The sequence below is a fragment of the Tachyglossus aculeatus genome, chromosome 11, assembly GCF_015852505.1.
Source record: "Tachyglossus aculeatus isolate mTacAcu1 chromosome 11, mTacAcu1.pri, whole genome shotgun sequence".
In the NCBI taxonomy this organism is placed as follows: domain Eukaryota; kingdom Metazoa; phylum Chordata; class Mammalia; order Monotremata; family Tachyglossidae; genus Tachyglossus; species Tachyglossus aculeatus.
In genome coordinates, this window is record NC_052076.1 from 63237377 (window position 1) to 63262615 (window position 25239).

Here is a 25239-nt window from a genome sequence, read left to right on the forward strand (position 1 = left end):
AATTAATTCTAGTGTAATCCCTGGGCTGTTGTAACAAAAAAGACAACAGCTTTTTTTATTTTTTTAATACCTCCCAGGGGCTACCGTTGAGTTCTTTTCTCTCTCTGCCTTGGATGGACCCACATTAAATCATTTTCTCTGCATAGTGGAGCCAGACTTGATTTTTTTTTTCATTTAGAACCATTCTATCCCAATTCTACGAGAGGAGTGTGGTCAATTCTCGGTAACCCACAAGTGAATGATCCAGTTTTGGGTTACCTCTGGCTGATTTCTTACCTCTCTCCAGGCACCCAGGGTCACCAATAGCCGCTGTCTCCGGGATCTGATGACCTTCTTCCCCCCACCAGATCCCTTTGGTCCTCTCCCTTCTATATAGCTGTGCTGAAAGCTGCTTCCCTTTGGTCTATATTAACCATGATTTCATATTATCCACACTTCTTCACCCCTCCATTCATGCAAATCATGGAGAATTGGCTGTGTTGCTTAGAGAATTAGCCAAGTTCTTTAGCTGGGAGAAAAGCAGACAACAGGAAATTAAAGTAGAAACTCCTTGTGGGCAGAGCCTTTTACCTCCATTGTATTGTACTCTCCCAAATTAGTAGTACAGTGCTCTGCACGTGGTAAATGCTCAGTAGGTACCATGGATCGACTGACTGATTTCCTGAAGGTTCCCACCTCAAGCAGTAGCAAAAGCAACCCCATTCGCCATTGGAGAACGACTCCTGGACACCCAAGAGGCCCCCGTATCCTGTATACAGGGCACTGTACTAAGCGCTTGAACGCATATAATACAACATAGTTGGTAGACATGTTCCCTCCCCGCAATGAGCTTACAGTCTAGAGGGTGGAATTTAACTGGAGCAATCACGTCCCAGTTTGTTTTTGGAAGTGGTCACCCAAAAGCTCGGCCTTTCAGAGCACTCCAAACTTCTCATGACAAGTACAGACGATTAGCTAGTGCTACTACTACTACTTTGTATTTATGTGTGTTAATCAGTGGCATTGTCAGTCAATCGTATTTACTGAGCACTTACTGTATGCCGAGAACTGTACTAAGCATTTGGGAGAGTCCAATATAACAATATAACAAACACGGTCCCTGCCCACAATGAGCTAACAGTCTAGAGAGGGAGGCTGACATTGACACTGAGAACCAGCATGGCTCAGTGGAAAGATCCCAGGTTTGGGAGTCAGAGGTCATGGGTTCTAATCCCAGCTCCACCACTTGTCAGCTATGTGACTTTGGACAAGTCACTTCACTTCTCTGGGCCTCAGTGACCTCATCTGTAAAAAGGGGATTAAGACTGTGAACCCCACATGGGACAACCTGATCACCTTGTATCCCCCCAGCGCTTAGAACAGTGATTGGCACATAGTAAGGACTTACCAAATACCATCATTATCATTAATATAAGTAAATAAATTACAGGTTTGTACATAAGTGTTGTGGAGCTGGGAATGGGGGATGAATAAAGGGAGTGAGTCAGGGCGATGCAGAAGGGAGTGAAAGAAAAGAAAGGGAGGACTTTGTCAGGGAAGGCTTCAGTAAGGCTTTGAAGGCAGGGGAGACTAATTGTCTTTTGGATATGAAGAGGGAGAGCGTTTCAGGCCAGAGACATGACATAGGCGACAGGTCGGCGGTGAGATAGACGAGATCGAGGTACAGTGAGAAGGTTAGCATTAGTGGAGTGAGGCTGGCTTGTAGGAGAGTAGCAAGGTGATTGAGTGCTTTAAAGCCAATGATGCGAAGTTTTTGTCTGATACAGAGGTGGATGGGCAACCACTGGAGATACTGATCGAGTACTTACTGTGTGCAGAGCACCGTACTAAGCAGTTGGGAAAGCACAGTACAAAAGAGATGGTAGAGACGGTGCGATCCCTGCCCATGAGGAGCTCACGGTGTAACGCAAATGTGTATTTATTGCAAAATAAATAAGTATGGATTTATATATAATAGTGATATATTTATATTTAAGTGCTTATCGTGTCTAGAGCACTGTACTAAGCGCTGCGAGAGAATACTCTGATGGGAATTGGATATTCATTCAATCGTATTTATTGAGCACTTACTATGTGCAGAGCACTGTACTAAGAGCTTGTGCTCCCTGTCCATCGGGGGCTGGGCCAGGAAGGGCGGGGATTCACAATTTTAGAATTTTGTCCTGCTTCCCCCATTAGATCGATCTCTTTAAGGGCGGAAAGCAGGTCTTTTTCCTCCCCCAATGCCTCAACAGGCAACGCACCTCCCTCTGGACTTCTATCGACTGCCAAACCTACATGATACTGTATCATGAAATTAAAATGACACTGGACTTGGGCTTTTACATCAACTTAACCAGAAGGAAGAGATTCTTGGTTGGATATAGGGCAATATTTGTATTTTGCACCTCTCAGGCCCTCCATACCGATTGTCACCCGAAATACCTACTGGTCCCTTGCTGTCAGCTCAGAGGAACTCGGTTCAGAGTTAGCCGCTTGAGGTCCCCATGGTTCATTCATTCAAATTTATTTATTGTGCACTTACTTTGTGCAGAGCACTGTACTAAGTGCTTGGAAAGTACAATTCGGCAACAGAGACGGTCTTAATCCCCATTTTACAAAGGAGTTTCACTGAGGCCCAGAGAATGGTCAAGGCAAACCCCTACACACCTTGGGCCCCCTTATCACCCTGTGACAAACCCTCTCCAAGCCACTTTAGAAACGGGCTGATTCTTCCCTGAATTCACCCGCTCCAAACAACCAATGAGTACAATTACCAACAGAAAATTTCCTTTTAGTATTAATAATAACAGCAAAAGTCATGATGATGGTATTTGTTGAGCACTCTCTAAGGACTGGGGTAAATACAAGCTAATCAGTTTGGACAGGGGCTGTCCCACATGGGGCTCACAGTCTCAATCTCCATTTTACAGATGAGGTAGTTGAGGCACAGAGAAGCTCTTGTCCAGGGGGTCCAGGCTTGCTCGTGACCCTTGTCCGTTCTGCTGCCCCATCCCAAACCAGGCTCAAGGTTACCTCAAATCCCCTGGAAGTACAGGTTGGGAACCTCAGAGGAGGGTAGACGACAAATGTTACAGACCACGGCAGAGGCTCTCCCTTCATGAACGACAACCACCATTCAAGGAAGGGAAACTGCTTGAGCTGGAAGAGGGTGGGAACTAGAAACTAAGGGACCCCAAATCAATCTGCCACACATCTCGGGAGAAGCTTTGCCGTCTCTCCATCCTTCCCTTCCCCACGGCGTGCCCCTTCCCCTTCCTTTCCCCCCCAAATCTTCCACTTCCTTCCCACTGAACCATGTCCTTTCGGTGTCGACCAAAGCTGTTTTTCGGGTCAAACCTCCCTCTCTGTCGACTGCCAAGCCTACGTGGCCGAAACGGCAGCAGCTTCAGAACCACATCATGAAATAAAAATTAAATTGTACTTGGGCTTTTAAATCAACTCAATTAAAATAAAGAGATTCTTGGCTTGATATAGGGAAATATTTGTATTTCCAATTCTATTTGTTAATACATTGACATATGTGCTATTTTTTAAATGTAGCACTAAGTGCACTTTCTGTCAATGCCATAGATTTTTTAATAGACTGAGAAAATGCATTTCATTTCTTCTTATTTTCCTTCAATACATCATTTGGTTCTGCTTTTTTGCTTGCATGAAATTCATTTTCTAATGGAAATATTTGTTTTGTAAATCAAATATGTATTATGCACAAAATGCAAAGCACAAATTAAATTATGTTAATGAAATGAAAGAGATATGAAATGCATATTTCATGGACAAAACATAACCTCAGCAAACAACCATTTCTTGATAAAATCTTTAAACACAATCTCATTCTGTGACAGACATATTGTTAAAGTAGATAGCACCTCATTTAAATGGTTTCCTTTAATATTAGTGCTTAGTATATAATTGTAAATAACTTTTGGGATGAAAAACCAATAATGAAATACTGTCTTTAATAGTTTGCTATTGATGTCAGCATAAAATTTGTAGTAGTTGAATATTGGAAATTGGGAGAGCACACAAATATAGTCAAAAGCTGTAAATGATTGCATATTTAAATAGAGCTGACTAAGGCAAAGATGTTATAGATATTAGTAATAGGCAGAAAATTATGCTGACCTAACATTATTTGACAAAACCCACTGTTTTAAATTATATATTGGTTACACTTAATGAATAATAGATTTTGTAGGTGTTGTTGCTCTGATCATAATGCTGATGATACTCTATGTAGGCGATTTCTTAGCCATGCTTCTGACAATAAAAAATAGTTCCAGATCGCAAAGGTCGTGGCTGTATGAATTCATATTTGGTGTGGGGGGCAGCAGGGGTGAGAATCCTCCTCCCCAGTGGGAACAGTGTCCTTAAAGTTGAAGGGGTGAAAGCTTTTGGGCTTTCAGATTGGTCCTCAGGCATTGAGAATCTAAACCCACAACACTGGTGTACATATCTTTAAATGACATATTATACATGACATTTATTCATATTAACATCTGTCTCCCCCTCTAGACTGTGAGCTCGTTATGGGCAGGGAAACTGCTAATTCTGCTGCACTGTACTTCTCCTAAGCGCTTAGTACAGTGCCCTGCTCATAGTAAGCTCTCTGCAAATAGCACTGATTGATCAACCCCAGGGTTGTCCCCGCGGAAACTTCCTTCTGTTGTCTGTTTCACGTTCCTTGGCTTTCCTCGCTAGGACCTGTTGGGAGAGTCACGGCCACTGTGTTATCTGTGGCCAATAAAGGTCACCGCTCTCCCTCAAAATGCGAGCCAATTCCATCGGGCGCCGCAGGCCGGATAAGAGTGAATTAAAATCACCCGAGGGCCATCTGTCTACGCCTCTCTATACTATTTTTATCAGCAGTGCTAAAGATGGGAAGGAACAGAGTGTACAAATTGAAGAGAAACAAGATGATCATTAAGGGGCTGGAAGACGCCTGAAATCTTGTAGGTGACAAGACCAAAAGGAAGCGTTTGAACTTCCCTGCACCCTGCCTGTAAATAGCAAAATTGAAGCATAATTACCTTAAGTGTGCCTCACTTCTGAACACCGACAATGGCTTTTGAACATTTCGGATGATGGAAGGATAGACCAAGCTCTGGGCTCCCTCAGATGAGGATGTGGGCTCCATAGAGCTTGCATTTGGAGGAAAAGCACAAATGCAGGCTCATCTCTTTACCCTTACCACTAACTTCAAAATCTCTTCTTGATCTCAGCCTTAAAACCCTGAGATGCGAAAGGGGCCGGTATTATGTGTTGTGAAAAAGTGTGTGTGTGAGTGTGTGTGTGTGTGTGTGTGTTGTGCATACATCTAGATGAGAGTTTGGCGTTCCTGAGATGACAGGAAGTATTACTCTTCCATCTTTAAATGGAAAAAGATGGCTTAGCTTCTTCAGGGAGTACACATTCTCAGACTCGGTCTCTCAGTTCTTCCAAAAAAAGCTCTGAACCTTGAAAGAAGAGAACCTTTGTTTCAAATCACTGAGGTGTCCCTGGGGATTTCAGTCCTGCCCAGAAGGATCAAAATCCAGCTGCTAGGCTTCTCTCCCAAGCTCGCTCCTTCATCTAACCTCCTCGGACATTGTCTACATGACCACTTTTCTGTCCATTCCTTTGACTTGAAACCTAGGAAGGATTTACGCCACTGAGTCGTCTCCAATCCATTGCGACGCTGGACGCATCTCTCCCAGAACGCCCCTCCTCCATCTGCCATCGTTCTGGTAGTGTATTCCTAGAGTTTTCTTGGTAAAAATACAGAAGTGGTTTAGCATTGCCTCCTTCCATGCAGTCACCTTGAGTCTCCACACTCAACCCTCTCCCATGCTGCTGCAGCCCAGAGCAGGTGAGTTTTGGCTTGTAGCAGATTGCCTTCCACTTGCTAGCCACTGTCCAAGCTAGAAATGGAATGAGTAGGCCTCTGCTTGACTCTCCCTCCTGTAGTCATGACTGGTAGAGTACTGGAAACTCTCCAGGCACGGCCCTAAGAGGGGAATAATGTATTACTATTCTATATTTCTATGGTACAATCTTTGTACCTTGTTGACATTATTCCAGTATTCCCTCTGAAACTAAGTCTCTTGTCTTGATTCCTCCAGGACACTGGAAACAGCACTATGAACCCAGTAAGCTCCTTGTGGGTAGGGATAGTGTCTGTTTGTTGTTATATTTTACTCTCCCAAAAGCTAAGCACAGTGCTCTACACACAGTAAGCACTCAATACGTATGATTGACTAACTCATTGGTCACTCAGTAAATACCCAAAGTATATCTTATGTAAATACCCAATGAATGACTGAACCACAAGATGGAAAAGGTCAGAGCTGTGAAAACAAGCGAACTCCCTTTTATTCTTGAAGAAAGATGGGCGAAATGTTCTATCTTAGGCACTGTAAAGTTCCAGCCTAGAATGCAAAATTGGCAAGCCAAGCATAAAACAAGCCAGTCCAAGTCAACCAGCCAGGCTAGCTTCTGAGTCAGAGCACTGGTCCAAATCAATGTCGCCAAAGTCACCCAGGCCTCTCCCAGAGAATCAGTGCTGGAATACGGGATCGATCAGCCAATTAATCGGTAAGTCAGTTGTATTTATTGAGCGCTCACTGTGTGCAGAGCACTATACTAAATGCTTAAGAGAGTAAAAAATAACAATAAACCGATGCATTCTCTGCCCACAACAAACTTGCAGTCTAGAGGGGAAGATAGACACTAATATAAATGGTAAGGAGAATGGTAGCAGCGTGGCTCAGTGGAAAGAGCACGGGCTTTGGAGTCAGACATCATGGGTTCGAATCCCGGCTCTACCACAAGTCTGCTGTGTGACCTTGGGCAAGTCACTTAACTTCTCTGAGCCTCAGTTCCCTCATCTGTAAAAATGAGGATTAAGACTGTGAGCAGCACGTGGGACAACTTGATCACCTTGTATCCCCCGCTCCTCCCCAGCGCTTAGAACAGTGCTTTGCACATAGTAAGTGCTTAACAAATGCCATCATTATTATTATTATAAATAAAATATATTACTGATATGTACATGCCTGCTTGGGGCTGGGCCCGGGTGGTGGTGGCGGGGGTGGCGGGGGGGGGGGGGGAGAGAATGAATAAAGGGAGCAAGTCAGGGTGATGCAGAAGGGAGTGAGAAGAGGAAAGGAGGGCTTAGTTAGGGAAGGCCTCTTGGAAGAGATGTGCCTTCAATAATAATAATAATGGCATTGATTCCACTGTTCTAAGCACTGGGGAGGTTACAAGGTGATCAGGTTGTCCCACAGGGGGCTCACAGTCTTAATCCCCATTTTACAGATGAGGTAACTGAGCAAGTCACTTCTCTGTGCTTCAAAGTCACACAGCTGAAAATTGGCAGAGCTGGGATTTGAACCCATGACCTCTAACTCCAAAGCCCATGCTCTTTCCACTGAACCAAGCTGCTTCTCTAAGACTTTGAAGCAGGGGTGAGAGTAATTATTATCTGTCAGATTTGAGAAGGGAGGGCATTCCAGGCCAGAGGCGGGACGTGGGTGAGAGGTCGGTGGCGAGATAGATGAGACCAAGGTACAGTGAGTAGTTGGGCATTAGAGGAGCAAGAGAAGCGGGCTTGACTGTAGTAGGAGAGTAATGAGGTGAGGTAGGAGGGGGCAAGGAGATTGAGGGCTTTGAAGCCAATGGTGAAGAGTCTCTTTCTGATTCTGAGGTGGATGGCAACCACTGAGATGGTTTTTTTAAAGGGAGAGGATCATCATCAATCATATTTATTGAGCGCTTACTGTGTGCAGAGCACTGTACTAAGCGCTTGGGAAGTACAAGTTCGCAACATATAGAGACAGTCCCTACCCAACAGTGGGCTCACAGTCTAAAAGGATGCCACAGGTCTGGCCAGACCTATTGACCAGAGTCCCTCAGACTGTAAGAAAGAGGCAGCTGACTTAAACTTTGGGCAACATGAGCACTTCTCAGAGTCCACCTCGTCCAGAGGAGTCTGTGGGGCTGACTGAGCCAGAGAAATAGCATGATCCTAGTGGAAAGAGCACAGGCCTGAGAATTAGAGGAGCTGGACTCTAATCCCACTGGCGACCTCAGGCACATCACTTAACTTCTCCATGCCTCAGTTTCCTCCTCTGTAAAATGGGGATTCACAACCTTTTTTTCCCCTCCTGCTTAAACTAGGAGCCCCGTGGGGGACAGGGACTGTGTCCGACCTGATTATCATCATCATCAATCGTATTTATTGAGCGCTTACTGTGTGCAGAGCACTGTACTAAGCGCTTGGGAAGTACAAGTTGGCAACGTATTGAGACAGTCCCTACCCAACAGTGGGCTCACAGTCTAAAAGGGGGAGACAGAGAACAAAACCAAACGTACTAACAAAATAAAATAAATAGAATAGATATGTACAAGTTAAATAAATAGAGTAACAAATATGTACAAACATATACACATATATACAGGTGCTGTGGGGAAGGGAAGGAGGTAAGATGGGGGGATGGAGAGGGGGATGAGGGGGAAAGGAAGGAAGGGGCTCAGTCTGGGAAGGCCTCTTGTGTCTACCACAGCGGTTAGCACATAGTAAACAAACACCACAATCATTATTTATGAGCCGAGCCTCCTTCCACTCTCTGGTGAGGTGCTGGGGTCACTGCCACAGAGCAAATGAAACAATAGCATTTGTTGAGCACCTGTTGTGTGCAGAACACTACACTACAATGCTTGGGAGCGTACAATGGCGATAGAAGATACAATCCTTGAGTCAAAGAGAGTATGCGTAGTGGGCAGTGCTGCCCTGCTGCTGTGGGGTGTGGAGGGGAAGAGTGCTGGTGGTGGGAGCCAGGTTTAAAAGCAGTTTTAGAAGCGGCAGAATAGACATGTGGCAGAGTCAGGATTAGAACCCAGGTCCTTCTGACTCCCAGGCTTGTGCTCTATCCACTAACCCAAGCTGCTTCTCTGCTCTGCATATAGTAAGCATCAACTAACTTGCATCTATACCAGCGCTTAGAACTGTGTTGAATGCCTAGTAAGAGATAAACACGTACCACGACAATAATGTGAGCAGGGAAACACTTGTTTAATTCTGGCAGGAGGAACAACCACCAGACAAGCCACACCAAGGAACGGTCACGAAACCAATCTGGCGGCCGGCTCACAAGCATCCGTACGCCGCCCGTCAGATCGGGACCGAGGATACGCCCACGCCAAAATCGCAAGTATTTTCAGCATCTTCAGCCTTGGCAAATTCCCCAGGAAAACCCAGAAAACAACCACAGAGAAAGTCCTCAGGATCGCAAGCTTCTGGAATCCGAGCCTAAGGAAAGCCAAATATTTCTCGGGAGGGAAAATCCAGAGGCGGATCTCTGAGCCGTTAGAGAGACTGTATGGCTTCGGTTTATCGGAGGAAGCTCTCTGGGAGCCGGGAAAATCCTCTGAACCCAGAGTAGCATGCGATAGCCGAGAGTTGATGGAGGGAGGCTCCCTTCAATAGGAAGACACTAACCATCTCTCATTCGGAGGCCTCCTTAGACAAAGCGTCACTTCACGTGTCCACAATCCCCGCATGTCCTTACCTAGGGGGTTCCTAGACCCATTCCCCACTTACCTTCATTGCTTGGACCAAAACTCTCTGCTGCAGGGACCATCAATCAATCAATCAATCAAATTTATTGAGTGGTTACTATGTGCAAAGCACTGAACTAAATGATTGAGAGAGCACAATATAGTTCCCTGACTATAAAGGAGCTTACCCTAGGCTGTAAGCTCATTCATTCATTAAATCATATTTATTGAGCACTTACTGTGTGCAGAGCACTGTACTAAGTGCTTGGGAAGTACAAGTTGGGAACATACAGAGACAGTCCCTACCCAACAACAGGCTCACAGTCTAGAAGGGGGAGACAGACAACAAAACATATTAACAAAATAAAATAAATAGAATAGTAAATATGTACAAGTGTGGTCAGGGAATATGTCTGCTATATTGTACTCTCCCAAGCGCTTACTACAGTACTCTGTGACAGAGTAAGCCCTCAATAAATATGATTGACTGACTACAGTCTAGAGCCCTTCATCTCCACACCTCAGGTATGTATCAACCTCAACAGCTCATCCCACACCTGTTTCATGGAGAATATGCTTTATTTTTTTAAGGGCATTTGTTAAGCGCTTACTATGTGCCAGACACTGTACTAAGTGCTCGGATAGATAAAGCTGACCAGGTCGGACACAGTCTCTGTCCCACATAGGGCTGGCAGTCTTAATCCCCATCTTACAGGTGAAGTAACTGAGGCACCGAGGAGTGAAGTGACTTGGCCAAGGTCACACAGCAGACAAGTGGTAGAGCCAGGATTAGAACCCATGCCCTTCTGACTCCCATGCCCGTGTTCTATCCACTTAAGCCATGCTGTCTCTTTTTGATCATTTTCCATCATGAAACTCCTCTATTTTTCACGGTCAAATTTTGAACCGGTGTCATTTTTTTCCCATCTCTACCTTCCCTCTCTCCTTTCTCCGCCCCGCTCACCCTCCACGGCCCCACAGAGCCTTCATTTACAGCACCAAGGATTGACATGAGGGATCTGAAAGAGGAGAACATCAGCTTCTCCCTTATATCTGTCAAAATTAATAGCTTCGCCATCACAGATAACTCCAGGTCAATATTAGATTCACAGATGGGGCCAGAAATAAAATGTATGGAAATGTAACGTCTCATTTGTACATCTTCAAAGAAGGCATTTTTTCATTATTGAAATTTCAACGGCAACTGTTCAAAGGTCAAAAGACTTTGTGGACTGAAAATATCCACCATATGGCCTTAGCAGTCCAAACAGAAGACAAATTGGAGGGCGACCCTAGGGAGCGAGAAGGGAAATGTGGGGCCTTGTTGGGGGTCGGAGAGAGGAAAGGCACTGAAGGGGATTTTATGAGGCAGCAAAGGAAGAGTTTAACTGGGTCCCCACAATCTCCACTTAGACTGGGAGCCCCGTGTGGGACAGGGACTGTGTCCAACCTAATTTGTATCGACCCCAGCGCTTAGGACAGCGTTCGACACATAGTAAGCGCTGAACGAATCCCGTTACAAAGCAGGCCTGGCTTAGTGGAAAGAGCACAGGTTTCAAAGTCGGAGGATGTGGGTACTAGCCCCAGCTCCACCACTTGTCTGCTGTGTGGCCTTGGGCAAGCCGCTATACTTCTCTGTGCCTCAGTTCCCTCCTCTGTAAAATGGGGATTAAGACTGTGAGCCCCACATGAGGCAACCTGATTAAGCAGGGCTTAGAGCAGTGCTTGGCACATAGTAAGCACTTAACACATACAATTATTATTATTATTATTATTATTATTAATTAAATAATAATATCCAAAGCTTTCCCCCAGGCCCTGCAAAATCCAGGGACCAGCGCATCACTGAGGAGCAACTGAGGTGCAGACAGACCTATAAACAGACAACGGTAAGGAAAGTGCTACAGCACTCATCATTCTAGGGGTCATGTCAAGTCACAAGGGACAACCACCGGCATGTGAGGCCGCACCCTGGCGGCCCAGCCAACAAGGGGTTAATCATATCTGCCGCCTTCCTATTGTCTCATAAACATCATCTCTTTTGGCTACACTGGGAGGCATAAACCTGCCTCACTGAAGTAAATACCTATCTGCCCGTTCGGCAATCTCTCATAAATCATAATTGACAGGCATAATTTTCCCCCTGAGTTGCCATAGCTCTTTCTTTAGTTGTTTCTATTTTATCTAGTTGCAGGAGATGATAGACCACCCTCTACACCACTTTGGCTGTTTCCCATAATAATAAAATTGTATATGAGTCTTGAATGAGATTTGTTTCAGTAAACGTCTCCCGCCGTAGTAAAAGGAAATCTTTGAACTATCGGCCTTTAAACAACAGAGTGTTTATACAGCAGGCCTGGCTCCTAGGGGCCCGGGGAGGTCCAGTAATCACCACCTCTCTAGGAGAATTAGCAGAAAGCTGGATTCTTCCAACCCATTTTCCCCCCGGGCTCAGCTGCCACTCACCAAAAATTTCAGAGCAGGAGGCCTGGGGGAGATGAGGGGTTGGGAAGGTGGAAGGGACTCATGGGGCAGAATCAACAACAGATCTCAGTGCCCCTAGAGCCCTCCCAGAAGGCGATGGGCAGTGTGCCCAGTAGAACAGAGGACCTGGATTCTAATCCTGCCTCCACCACTTATCTCCTGTGCGACCTTGGACAAGTCACGTAAGTTTTCTGTGCCTTAGTTTCCTCATCTGTTTAATGGGAATTCAATGTCTGCTCTCCCTCCTTCTTAGACTGTGAGCCCCATGTGGGACAGGGTCTGGGTCCCACCTGATAGTAATAATAATAATAATAATGGCATTTATTAAGCGCTTACTATGTGCAAAGCACTGTTCTAAGCGCTGGGGAGGTTACAAGGTGATCAGGTTGCCCCACAGGGGGCTCACAGTCTTCATCCCCATTTTATAGATGAGGGAACTGAGGCCCAGAGAAGTTAAGTGACTTGCCCAAAGTCACACAGCTGACATTTGGCAGAGCGGCATTTGAACCCATGACCTCTGACTCCAAAGCCCAGGCTCTTCTCCACTGAGCCACGCTGCTTCCTTATAATTGTGGGATTATATTGTACTTACACCAGCACTTAGTACAGTGCTTTGTACACCGTAAGCACTCAATAAATACAATTACTACTGCTACTACTAATAATAATAATAGTAGTGTTTAACATAGGAAATGCTTTACAAGTACAATAATAATAACAATAATAATTCACTGTTAATCTGAAATGAGGGAGCATTCAGTCTCTGGCTGCAATTTTTATTCCTTCTCCCCTAAAAGCCCCATGATTTGGGCATTTTCAGATTGAATTCTACCCACTAATCAGTCAATCATCAGTTATATTTATCCAGCGCTTACTTTGTGCAGGGCACCGTACTAAGTGCTTTGGAGAGTACAGCACCCAGGCCCATTCCCTTCCCTTAGTTCCAGGAATTTTCCATCCAAAAAAACCACCCCGAAGTCTTTAGCAGCTAAAACCACTTAGATCTCTGAGATCTACTCAGCCTCTCTAAAGCAAATAATCGATCCCTCAGTAGTATTTATTGAGCGCTTATTGTATGCAGAGCATTTGGCAGAGAACAATGGAAGTAGAAGGTATGCTCTCTGCCTGGAGGATCGTACAGTCTATCAGTGTAAGCAATCAAAAAAAATCTAAATAAATCCTCTATCCCCTGGGAGGCCCCACAAGTCTGTGATGCCTAAGAATTCTAGGGATCGGGCAAACCCTTTCAATTAAAACGTGTGGAAGGTAAGAAAAATTCCTTGGATCAACTCACCACACTCCTCTTCCTCCCCACCCATGGGTTGTTTGTTTTTTTTTTCCTTTTTGGTACTTCACACAAGAAAAACTTCTCCTGAGGAACTCTGGCTTTTCCCACTTACTGACACGGCCTATAGGCTCCAGGCAGAGAGACTCCGGAGGGAGGGGGAATGAACACCCTTCCTTTCCTTTCATTCTGAGCTCCTCAAACTCTCCATGACCCATAATTAAATCCCGTTGAACAAGGCTCGGTTCCTCAATAAACCAGTTCAAACTCTGTGCAAATAAACAAGGGTCAGCTTGCTTTCTCTGTGCCTGCAGAATCCAGATTGAATAAAGGGTAAGGGGATGATCTGTCCCTCCCCATGACCAGATGCATTTGGGCACTGCCCAACAGAAACTCCTCTAGACTGGCAGCTCGCTGTGGGCAGGGAATCTAATCTGTCTGTTATATTGTTATACCATACTCTCCCAAGCACTTAGTACGGTGCTCTGCACAGGGTAAGCACTCAATAAATACAATTGACTGAGGGACAGAGCACTGCATTAAGCATTTGGGAGTTGATAGACACATTCGCTGCCCATTCATCTGGAGTGTGAACATGGGCCACAAAGTTTCCTCAGCTGTAAAATGGGTTTTATGCTCTGTACATAGTAAGCGCTCAAAAAAATATGATTGATCGTATTTCCCACCACTTAGACTTCAAGCCCCACATGGGACAGGAACTGTGATTAACCTGATGATCTCGCATCTGCCCTCAGCTCATAGTACAGCACTTGGCAAGGTGCACTTAACACAAACCACAGTTAATATTATTTTACAGTTCCACTAGGGCTAAGTAGAGGAGGTGGGAGGCCACCTGTGAGCAAATTTCAAGAAATTTGGTCCAAAGTAGTTTTGAAGTCTACTTCCATTTGGGGGTGGACATGGATGGAGAGAAAGGGAGGGATGGGATAGAGAGGTGCTTCCCGCCCCCCATCATTCTGGCCCCCAAGCTCTTCCCTGGGTAGGTTTTCAAGTCCTTGGTGCTAGGTTCTTCATAGATGTCCTTAATCATGGTGATGAACATAATCTGTTCTTAGAATGGCACAGAATTGGAGAAGCAGCCTGGCCTAGCGGCTAGAGTACAGGCCTGGGAATCAGAAGGACCTGGGTTCTGATCCCGGCTCCATCACCTGTCTGCTGTGTAACCTTGGGCAAGTCACCTCAGTTACCTCATCGGGAAAATGAGGATGAAGACTGTGAGCCCTATGTGGAACGTGGACTGTGTCCGACCTGATTATCTTGTAGTAATAATAATGACGGTTTTTGTTAAGCGCTTACTATCTGCAAAGCACTGTTCTAAGCGCTGGGGTATATACAAGTTAATCAGGTTGTCCCACCTGGGGCTTCCGGTCTTAATCCCCATTTTAGAGATGAGGTAACTGAGGCACAGAGAAGTTAAGTGACTCACCCATAGTCACACAGCTGACAAGTGGCGGAGGTGGGATTAGAATCCCAAACCTAGGCTCTTGCCACTAAGCCATGCTGCTTCTCTCTTGTACCTACCTCAGGTGCTTAGAACAGTGCTTGACACAAAGTAAGAGCTTAACAAATACCATTTTTTTTAAAAAAATGCGACAGTACAATGTAAACCATACTTTTCAGATGGTATTTGCAGGACTCTACAGGATGGCGTATGCTCAGGTAAGGAGCTGTAGGAAAGGGAGATCAGCTCCTCTTGGAGGTGGTGGATGTCTCAGGAAACAGCCTTGGCCGAGGGCACGCAACGTTATGTCCTTCGAGGTGGCTGGCAAACCCCAGTTTCAGAATCTCTACCAATGGAAGAAAGATATTTTGAGGCCTCTATTCTCAGCTCTCTGAGGGAAGGGTCACTATACAAAACGGCTGCAGCACCTGAGCACTTTGGACTCTCTCTTCCAGTGTCCTGTCATCCATCCCTCTGCCTCCAGGCAATCCCACAGGAATGAATAGCTGTTTTCCTGTTTAAGACCTGCCAAGGTTCTCTTCTCTCTCCGAGTATCCTATTCCAATGTTTATCAGCACCATGAGGTTATGCACTGCCCCTGAGTCCCTGCCCTATGTCCACTAAGGGCAGTTTTTCTCCCAAATAGTGCATCATTCAACCCCATACCAAGTCCCTCTTGCCTTTAGGTGCCAGAGAATCTTCTCGCCGCTGGAAAGAACCAGAACATCTGATTAGCAGAAATACAGTACCAAATCCCCTCTCCTTTTTGCAATCATCAGCCTCTCTGGAATTTGCATTTTGGAACAAGGCAAAGCAATAACTTGGTCGTTTATATGACACAGTAGGGTCAGGTGACACCCCGCTCCTCTTCCTTGGCTAAAAATAGCCTCACTAGAGAGACCCGGACCTAGAATTCTGGAATTCTCCATTTTTAGATTCCAGTTCTTTATAGGGCACTCTCTCCCTCTCTCGCTCGCTCTCTCTGTCACACACACGCACCGACAAATCAAATCAATTAAGAGAAGCCAAGGCACTAATGGAATTGGAGAAATGGGTAAGACAGTGTTTGGAAGGATATGACACTTAGTCAGAGACCCATTGAGACATTCCTCATCCCTCCTCAGATGGTTGCTGACCTTATCCTGTGAGTTTTAGAAATGATCATCTTTCAGGATGTGGTTCCCATTGAGTCCTGATTATAGCCAGGGGTAGCAAGCAGGTCAGTCAGAACCCAAACCACAGAGGGAAACGTTTGTACCAGGAAGAGGGGGTCAGGTTCCGGGAGAGAGTTCTGTGGCTCTGAGGAGAAAGCTGGCTGAGCAGAGATCAAGCCATCCGGGAAGGATAGAAGGAAAGAGCCGAAGAAAACAGGTTGTCCCTGATAATGGGATCAGAAAGGGTTCAGATAGCCAAAGAACCATCCCTTCGTGACACCGAACGAGAATGTTCAACTCGCTTCTTCTTGGACGCATTTCTTTACCCTCCTCCAAACCAAACTCTTGGACAAATATTCATTCTATGGTTAATGACCTCTCGAGTGCTTCATTTTTTTAGCTAAGGGCTTTATAATCATTCAGTAGCGGATCTCTACAGCACACACAGAAAGAAACAGATCACTGGTTAAATAATCGCCTCCCTTTATAGCAGGTAAGACAGGTCACAGGGAAGGTTGGTGACTTACGAAAAGCCACCCATCAAGTCACAGCTAGAACTCAGAGCACCCGCCTCCCGAGCATCAAACTGTTCTTCTGAAAACACTCCTGCTAAAGCACCTTGAAACGCAGGAGTTTTCTTTCACCTTAATAGAGAAACAACATTGCCAAGTGAATAAACCATGGGCCTGGGAGTCGGAAGGACCTGGTTTCTAATCCTGGCTCCGCCACGTCTGCTGTGTGACCTTGGGCAAGTCACTTCTCTTCTCTGTGCCTAAGTTACCTCGCCTGTGAAATGGGGATTGAGACTGTGAGCCCCATGTGGGACAGGGACTGTGTCCAATCCGATTTGCTTGTATCCACCCCAGCACTTAGTACAGTGACTCGCACATAGTAAAAGCTTAAGAAATACCACCATTATTACTCTTATTTTTAATCATCATCATCATCATCATCATCTACCCAGATGCCTGGCAAGTTTGTAATCTACCAGAGCAGGGCTGGGACCAAGAATGCCTTCTCAATCCTTCCGGGCAAGGTGGAAAATTTGTTAGGCTCCAATTTTTACAGGTTGCCGAGTCTAAACCCCCAACTGTTTTTCTCTCAGCACACAAGCCTGCCACTCATAATCATTTCTCCTGCCCTTCTTCGGCAGACAGACAATGATCTAACGGACACAATTTAAAGCCCAGCATCTTATAACCTCTTGCCTGTATGTGGCCCCAGCAGGGAGTATCACAAATTGTCCTCGTTTCCCTCCAGAAACTCCACTTTCTAGAGAGGGGAGATGGAAAGGACTAGAGATATGAGGCCGAGGATGAGACAAAGAGCCCCCAGATGGCTTTTCTTTGTATCGTTCTCATCGCAACTGTGTCTCTGGGTCTCAATATTACTCTGTTCTGGGAGGATGAGAGGAATGTAATGGCTGTTTCAGTTGATGAGAGGCAGTCCCGACCATTCCCACCTTTTGGACTTCTCAGTACTGTGGCCTACAATTCACTGGTAACAGGAGTTCCAAGGAAAGCCACCCTGGTTGGCCTCAGCAAAATACCAAAGGGGAAAGGATTAGATCCTGGAATTCTCCTAATCAGAACACTAAAGAGATCTCCTTGTGAGCAGGGAACTTGTCTACCAACCCTCCCAAGCACTTGGTACTGTGCTCTGCACACAGTAAGCACTCGATAAATACGACTGATCGATTGCTCTGGTGGGAAGACCCGGACAAAAGGGACCAATTCTACCTCAGTAGCTTTGTACCTAGAAACTTTGGCTGCCAGCGGACAGTGGCTACAGTTGGGCAAATCTTGCTAAATTGGTAATCTACTTAGAATGGCCTCTTGAGAATCTGAAATTCAGAAATTATCCCAATCTCATTTTTCAGATGTTCTTTCCCTCAAAATCCTCTCTGGTCTAGGCTACAGGCTAGAAATTGGGCAGATCTAAAAGAAATCAGGCTGCAGCCAAGGACTAGGCTTACTTCATTCTCAATGGTCTCGTTGCCATAATTACTTTAATATGAGTAGGGTAGTTTGGGAAACAGTTTAGGGGCTTTGAAGCCATCTTCACCTAATGGGTATCTGAACAGGGAGAACTGAGATTCTCAGTTTCCTAAATCTTGAGTTTATCTGCCCTTTTTTCCCCCCAAAAGAGTTGTGGCTCCAAGATGGCTTACCAAACCATATCCTCCACCATGTAATTTATGAACATTTTCACCCCACTCTACATACTCTCAGTCAACTGACCCCCTCAAATGCCTCACTGTCCACATTTCTTCAGAATGACGTCTCCCCTGGTGCTGCATAAATCTCCATGTAGGCAACATCTTGCATATAATAATAATTGTAACCAAGATTATGGTATTTTTTAAGCACTTACTATGTGCCAAGCACTGTTCTAAGCGCTGGGGTAGATTCGATTACAGGTTGGACACAGTCCCTGACCCACATGGGGCTCACAGTCTAAGTAGGAGGGATAGGATTTAATCCCCAGCTTACAGATGGGGTAACTGAGGCACTAAGAAGTGACTTACCCAAGGTCACACAGCGGACATGTGGAAGAGCTGGGATTAGAACCCAGGTCTTCTGGCTCCCAGACATACTGGGCCTCATTGTTTCTTGTGTCCTATCTCATATCCTACCCTCTGTTACCTGTCATCTCGACTAGACTTTTGCGACTAAAAGGGCACATCCTATTTTCTCTCACCAGTTGCTAGTGCTCTCCTGAATGTTCTTCCTTTCCAGATATAGTCCTCTTTTGGCTTTCTAGATCTAGGTGGGATGGATTGAGAAGGGGAGATGTGCCATGTCACACTCTAGGTGATTTCCATTTCCTGTTGGGCAGTTGCTCTTTAGACTGTTCCTAGGGACCTGACAAAACCATCTTCTCTCTGTATGGTCTCTGGAGCTATCCTATCCAGCCAGGATCACCATGATTAGACATGGCAGGGAGAGAATGTGGATGGCTCAGTGCAAACCATGCTTTGCACATAGTAAGCGCTTAATAAATGCCATAAAAAAAACCATCACCACTTCTGCAAATGCAACCCAAGTGCATGTCCTGCTGGTGGTAGCCATACCATTCTCCTCTTCAGCAATGCTCACTCCAGATGCAAGGAGCCAGAAAGAGCACCCTGCAGAATTTATCTGGGCATAGTTGGCAAGAGGGTCTCAATGTGACACTCTCATCCACGGATGTAATCTCCATCTTCGAAGGACAGTGTTCTAAAGACGTGGAAGGATCATTTTTTGCCCTCCACCGCTGAAAGCCCTCATGGAAAATAAGAAACCCATCATCATCTTTGCCAAACATGGAGTAAATCATTCTCTCTTGCACACACACACACACACACTCACAAAACCCCCATTGCTACCCCCACCTTTCCCCCTTCCCTTGGAAGAACGCCAACCAGCCCCACCACCCCAAGCTCTACATTTCCCACATCCATTGTCCCCTCCAACCTTTGCGGGGAATGTTGCAATACAATCGGTTTTGCAGTGTCTTATATTAGCAGGCGGATGTGATCGCAAATATCAGGCTTCTTGGCATCTTTTTGGATCTCTGAGCATAACAAAAATGTCAAACAGATTTTAATGAAAGGCTGTGTGCATGTGGGGATTGACAGACTGACACGGAATCCTAAGTTTCAGATGTCTTGCTTGTACCGTTTTGTTTTTTCTTCTTTTAACACCCAGGGGCCGGGGTTGAGGAAATCGCCTGGTGAAAGGACAGAGGGGCCCGCGCCCTCCACCCCCGGGCCCAGTCAGTCCTCACGGTGGGCATCGAGTCAGTCACTTTCGAGGTGAGGGAGGGGGGACCGGGTTTGGGGGGGCAGCACCCGGGAGCTACTGTCGCTCGGCTGCAATGATGCCTAATCCTGATTTAGAAACCAAATTATTTCTCTTCCTCACCCGCAGAGTTTGGCCTCCTGCCTTCTGCCTCCACCCTTCGAACAACTGTGGATGGCACAGGCGGCAGTCCCCCGATGCCCATGTAGGGAAGGGAGCCCACGCGGCTGACGTAAGGAGGGCTGCTGGGAGAACAGCGAGCTTGACACACGCGGGAGGGCTCTCTCAAAGCCTGAGTGACAACGCGACTGCAGTCAATCACACTTAAAGGGAAACACACCGGCTTTCTGTCAAAGCTCTGCTAAACAGGCGCTCAGGCGCCATCTGGACCGGGCCGGGCACGGGAGGCCGGCGTGTTGGCGGACTGCGGGGGCGGGTGTTTGGGCTGGTCGGGGGGCTTGCTAGTAGTCACGCTGACCTTCCTGGACTGAGGTGAGGCTCCTGGCGGCTGTCTGCCCGAGGAGAGTGGCAAGAGATGCCCCCTGATATTTAGGGGACTCAAATAAATCAGCCGGGGCCTAAAGGTAAGAAAGCCAAAGGCCCTTCACTAGGGGCCAAAAGAGGTCTCATCTGGGACTGAATCACTTCCAGGTCCCCTGGTTCTGGAGCCTGGTAGATATAGGTCAATCCATTCGGTCGATCGCATTTATCGAGCAGTTACTGTGTGCAGAACACTGTACCAAGCACTGGGGAGAGTACAGTATAACAATATAAGAAGCAGCAGCAGGATACAGTGGCTACAGCACAGGCGTGGGAGTCAGGAGGACCTGGGTTCTAATCCCAGCTCCACCACTTGTCTGCTGTGTGACCTGGGGCAAGCCACTTCACTGCTCTGTGCAAGTCACTTCACCTCTCTGTGTCTCAGTTACCTCATCTATCAATCAATCAATCAATCAATCGTATTTATTGAGCGCTTACTATGTGCAGAGCACTGTACTAAGCGCTTGGGAAGTACAAATTGGCAACACATAGAGACAGTCCCTACCCAACAGTGGGCTCACAGTCTAAAAGTGGGAGACAGAGAACAGAACCAAACATACCAACAAAATAAAATAAATAGGATAGAAATGTACAAGTAAAATAAATAAATAAATAGAGTAATAAATATGTACTACCATATATACATATATACAGGTGCTGTGGGGAAGGGAAGGAGGTAAGACGGGGGGATGGAGAGGGGGATGAGGGGGAGATGAAGGAAGGGGCTCAGTCTGGGAAGGCCTCCTGGAGGAGGTGAGCTCTCAGCAGGGCCTTATATCTATAAAATGGGGATTGAGACTGAGTCCCACATGAGACAGGGACGGTGTCCAACCCAATTTGCTTGTATTCACCCCCGCTTGTAGAATAACACCTAGCACAAAGTAAGCGCTTAACAAAGACCATAATAATAATGATCATTATCATTGTTATCAATAAGAAGTCATTCCTGCCCACAATGAAGTTTCAACTTGTTAGCCCAGCTCCTCTGACGCTTGGATCGCCATTTCTTTTGCTGGGAGGAGGTCGGAAAACACAGGGGTCTGGGTTCATTCTGGGCCTGACATGAATTCCAAAGGGGAATCCCATTCGAGGCAGGGAGGGGAGGAAATTTTGGGAGGAAGGACTGACCCGGCACAAGGACCCGAGGGGCTTGAGAGACTTAAATCCACTTCTCTTGGGAAGTCTTTCGCTCTGCTGCTCCGCAGCAGCCCCCTCTGGAAAACAGGGTCTGGATAGCCAAGCTATTCCACATGGCTTGGGCAAGGGGCAGCTGGAGGAGAACAGAGAAGTTAAGTGACTTGCCCAAGATCCCAAAGCAGACTAGTGCTGGAGTTGGAATTAGAACCCAGGTCATCTGACTCCCGGGCCAACGCTCTTTCCATTAGACAGTGCTGCTTCTCCAACTAAGACAAAGTCGCTCTGAATAATAATTGCGGCATGAATTAAGTTCTTTTTGAGGGGAGAAGCAGCATAGCCTAGTGGAAAGAACATGGGCTGGGGAGCCGGAAGACCTGGGTTCTAATCCCAGATCAGCCACTTGCCTGCTGGTGGGCAAATTATTCAAATTCTCTGTGCTTCAGTTTCCTTATCTATAACATGAGGATCCAATTCGCCCTCCTATTTAAGACTGTGCCCGACCTGATTATCTTATACCTGCTTATATCAGAGAAGCAGAGTGGCTCAGTGAAAAGAGCATGGGCTGGGGGTCAGAGGTCGTGGGTTCTAATCCTGGCTCTGACACTTAGCTGGGTGACTTTGGGCAAGTCACTTCACTGTTCTCAGTTACCTCATCTGGAAAATGGGGATGAAGACTGTGATGATGATGATGATGACAATGGCATTTATTAAGCACTTACTATGTGCAAAGCACTTTTCTAAGCGCTGGGGCGGTTACAAGGGGATCAGGTTGTCCCACGGGGGGCTCACAGTCTTAATCCCCATTTTACAGATGAGGGAACTGAGGCACAGAGAAGTGAAGTGACTTGCCCAAAGTCACACAGCTGACAGTTGGCGGAGCCAGGATTTGAACCCACGACCTCTGACTCCAAAGCCCGGGCTCTTTCCACTGAGCCATGCTGCTTCTCTGTGAGCCCCATGTAGGACAAGCTGATTACCTTGTATCTCCCCCAGCGCTTAGAACAGTGCTTGGCCCATAGTAAGTGCTTAACAAACACCAAAATTATTATTATTATTATTACCCCAGCACTTGACACACAGTAATAATAACCACCACCGTTGTAGTATTTGGTAAGCACTTACTTCATTCCAAGCACTGTAGTAAGAACCGGAGTACATTCAAGACACTCAAATGGGACAGTCTAAAGCTGGAGGGAAACCAGGTATTGAATCCCCATTTTACAGATGAGGAAACTGAAGCTAAGAGAAGTGAGGTGTCTTGCCTGAGGTAACACAGTAGATGTGGCAGAGTTGGGATTAGAACCCAGGCCCTCAGACTCCCAGGCTCCTGTTCTTTCCCCTAGACTATTCTGCTTCCCTCCAATTAAGCACTTAATGCACATCACAATTATTGTTAAGAACAACTTTGCCTTAGCTGGAGAAGCAAAGCTTTTAAGAAGTCAGATTTTAAGAGAGAAGCCTGAGGAACTTGGTCATCTCTTTCTCCCATTTTCCCTCCTACTTAGACTGTGAGCAGCACAGGGGACAAGGACTGTGTTCCACCCTTTTTTTTCTTTGGTTTGGTATGTTAAGTGCTTACTATGTGCCAAGCACTGTTCTGAGTGTTGGGGCAGACACCAGCTTAATCAGGTTGGACAGAGTCCATGTCCCACATGGGGCTCAGTCTTTATCTCCACTTCACAGATGAGACTACTAAGGCTCAGAGAAGTTAAATGACTTGCCCAAGAGTAACTTAATTAACTTGGATCTAGCTACCTTAGTGCTTACAACAGTGCTGACACATAATAAATGCCTAACAAATACAATAATAATGATATTATTATTATTTTCTACCCCAGCACTTAGAACAGTGCTTCACACATAGTAAGTGCTTAAGAAATACCATACCGATGATAAAAATCGTAATCCCGATTCCCTCATGAGGTCGGATGGGCGAAGGGGGCTGGATCGGTCTTGGCTTCACTGTAGTTGCTCGAAGTTCTCTTTCTCAAAAGAGAAAACAGGGCCAGATGCTGAAAACATTAGACGTGACAACACAGCGAGCACAGTGTGGCCACAACTCTGGGACCCACACTTAAAGACGAACCTCACTGTCAACGGTGTCTTCTTCAGAGCTGGAAGAGACTTCTCAGAACCTGGAGGAGGAAGAAACAAACAAGCAATGAAAAGAACACAGGCCTGAAAGTCAGAGGACCTGGATTCTAATTCCCCCTTCTGCCAATTGCTCGCTAGGTGACCTTGGTCAAACCACTTAGCTTCTCTGTGCCTCAGTTTCCTCAACTGCGAATAGAGATTCACAGCCTGTTCTCCCTCCTACTTAGATTGGGAGCCCCATGGTGGGTAGGGACTGTGTCCTATCTGATTAACTTGGATCAACCCTGGTTCTTAGAATCGGCCTATTTCCTGCTTGCAAGCTGCTTACAGTGTAGTGGTTAGAGGAGAAAGAATCATTGGAGGTCCTGGGGAAGGCCTCCAGTAGAAAACAAGTGATGGGCTTTAGGATCCATCAGAGGTGAATGGGGTCTGGATGCTCTTAAAAATAGTCCAGGGACTATTTCCACAAAGATCTGAGACTTCCACATACATTCAACAGTATGTGGAGGTGCTACTTTGTAGGTCTTGCTGCCTTCGAGGCTCCTACAATCTATTATGCTTTGACTCTCTTGATTTGACTTTTTTCAAGTCTTTCTCTCTGGCTAGTGAGAAGGAAAATTTGGTGGTAGCAACAAGTCCGATGTCAGTCTTCAAGACTGTGAACCCGTTGTTGGGTAGGGACCGTCTCTATATGTTGCCAACTTGTACCTCCCAAGGGCTTAGTCCAGTGCTCTGCACACACTAAGCGCTCAATAAATACGATTGAGTGAATGAATGAAAACAGATTGTTTTGTGTTTTGAACACTTGGCTCTCCAACTCTAAAGAGAAGCAGCAACAGAAAAGCACAGGCCAGAGAGTCTGCGGACGTGGGTTCTAATCCCATCTCCACCACATGTCTGCTGTGTGAATTTGGGCAAGTCACTTAACTTCTCGGTGCCTCAGTTACCTCATCTACAAAATGGGGATTAAGACTGTGTCCAACCTGATTCCCTTGTATCTACCCCTGCTCTTAGTACAGTGCCTCGTGCTTAGTAAGCACTTAAATACCATTTTAAAAAGAGCCTTTTAGGTTGGCCCTCTCATTTATGATACTGTCTCTTCTGTCCACTAGCTCCCTACTTACAGTCCCTGAGGAAGGAGATCTTTGACTTCATTCCTAGCTCTATCCCCATCAGAGGGGCTTCTCTTTAAGGAGCTCTCCTCTTCCTTCTTCCCCATGTTTTCCAGTCTCCACCCACCCCACCATGATAGCCGGCTTCCCTCTCTAGCCCCCTCAGGGCGCTCACCTCAGTTGTCCCCGGGTTTACCCCCTTGCTCCTCCTCATTCCCCTTTTCCCGCATCCCCTTGCTCGCTGCTCGGGGGGAGAAAAACATCCCTTTATAATTGCTCCAGAGACCCCACTGCCGAGGTTGTGACATTGGAAATCCGACTGGTGGTCCAAGGGCTGAATGAGAAGCGGAGCTGGGGGGACAAAAAGAGGGGGAAGAAAAGAGCTCATGTGGTTTCTTCGACAGGCTTTGCCTCTCTGGCAAACTGCACACTGCAGCTCTACAAATAACACCAAGGAGAGCAGATCAATGTAATGCCCTATTGACAAAACCTCAGCCTTAATGCATATATTTCACACATTTTTATTGTGTTCATGTATGTTGATTCATAGCAGTTTTGTCAATAAAAAAAAACCACCACACAAAGTCTCACACTATAACTGACACCAAAAATTATTTATTGCCATGAAAACAGCAAATTTTCTGTGAGA

The 25239-nt window shown here is 46.1% G+C and overlaps 1 non-coding gene across 1 annotated transcript; it reads right to left on the reverse strand.

The window, feature by feature from the left end:
• Positions 1 to 5861: 5861 nt before the first annotated feature.
• LOC119935253 lies at positions 5862 to 5999 on the reverse strand. Its single transcript, XR_005453140.1, has one exon. It is a non-coding gene; the product is annotated as a small nucleolar RNA SNORA7 (small nucleolar RNA).
• Between the last annotated feature and the right edge of the window lie 19240 nt (positions 6000 to 25239).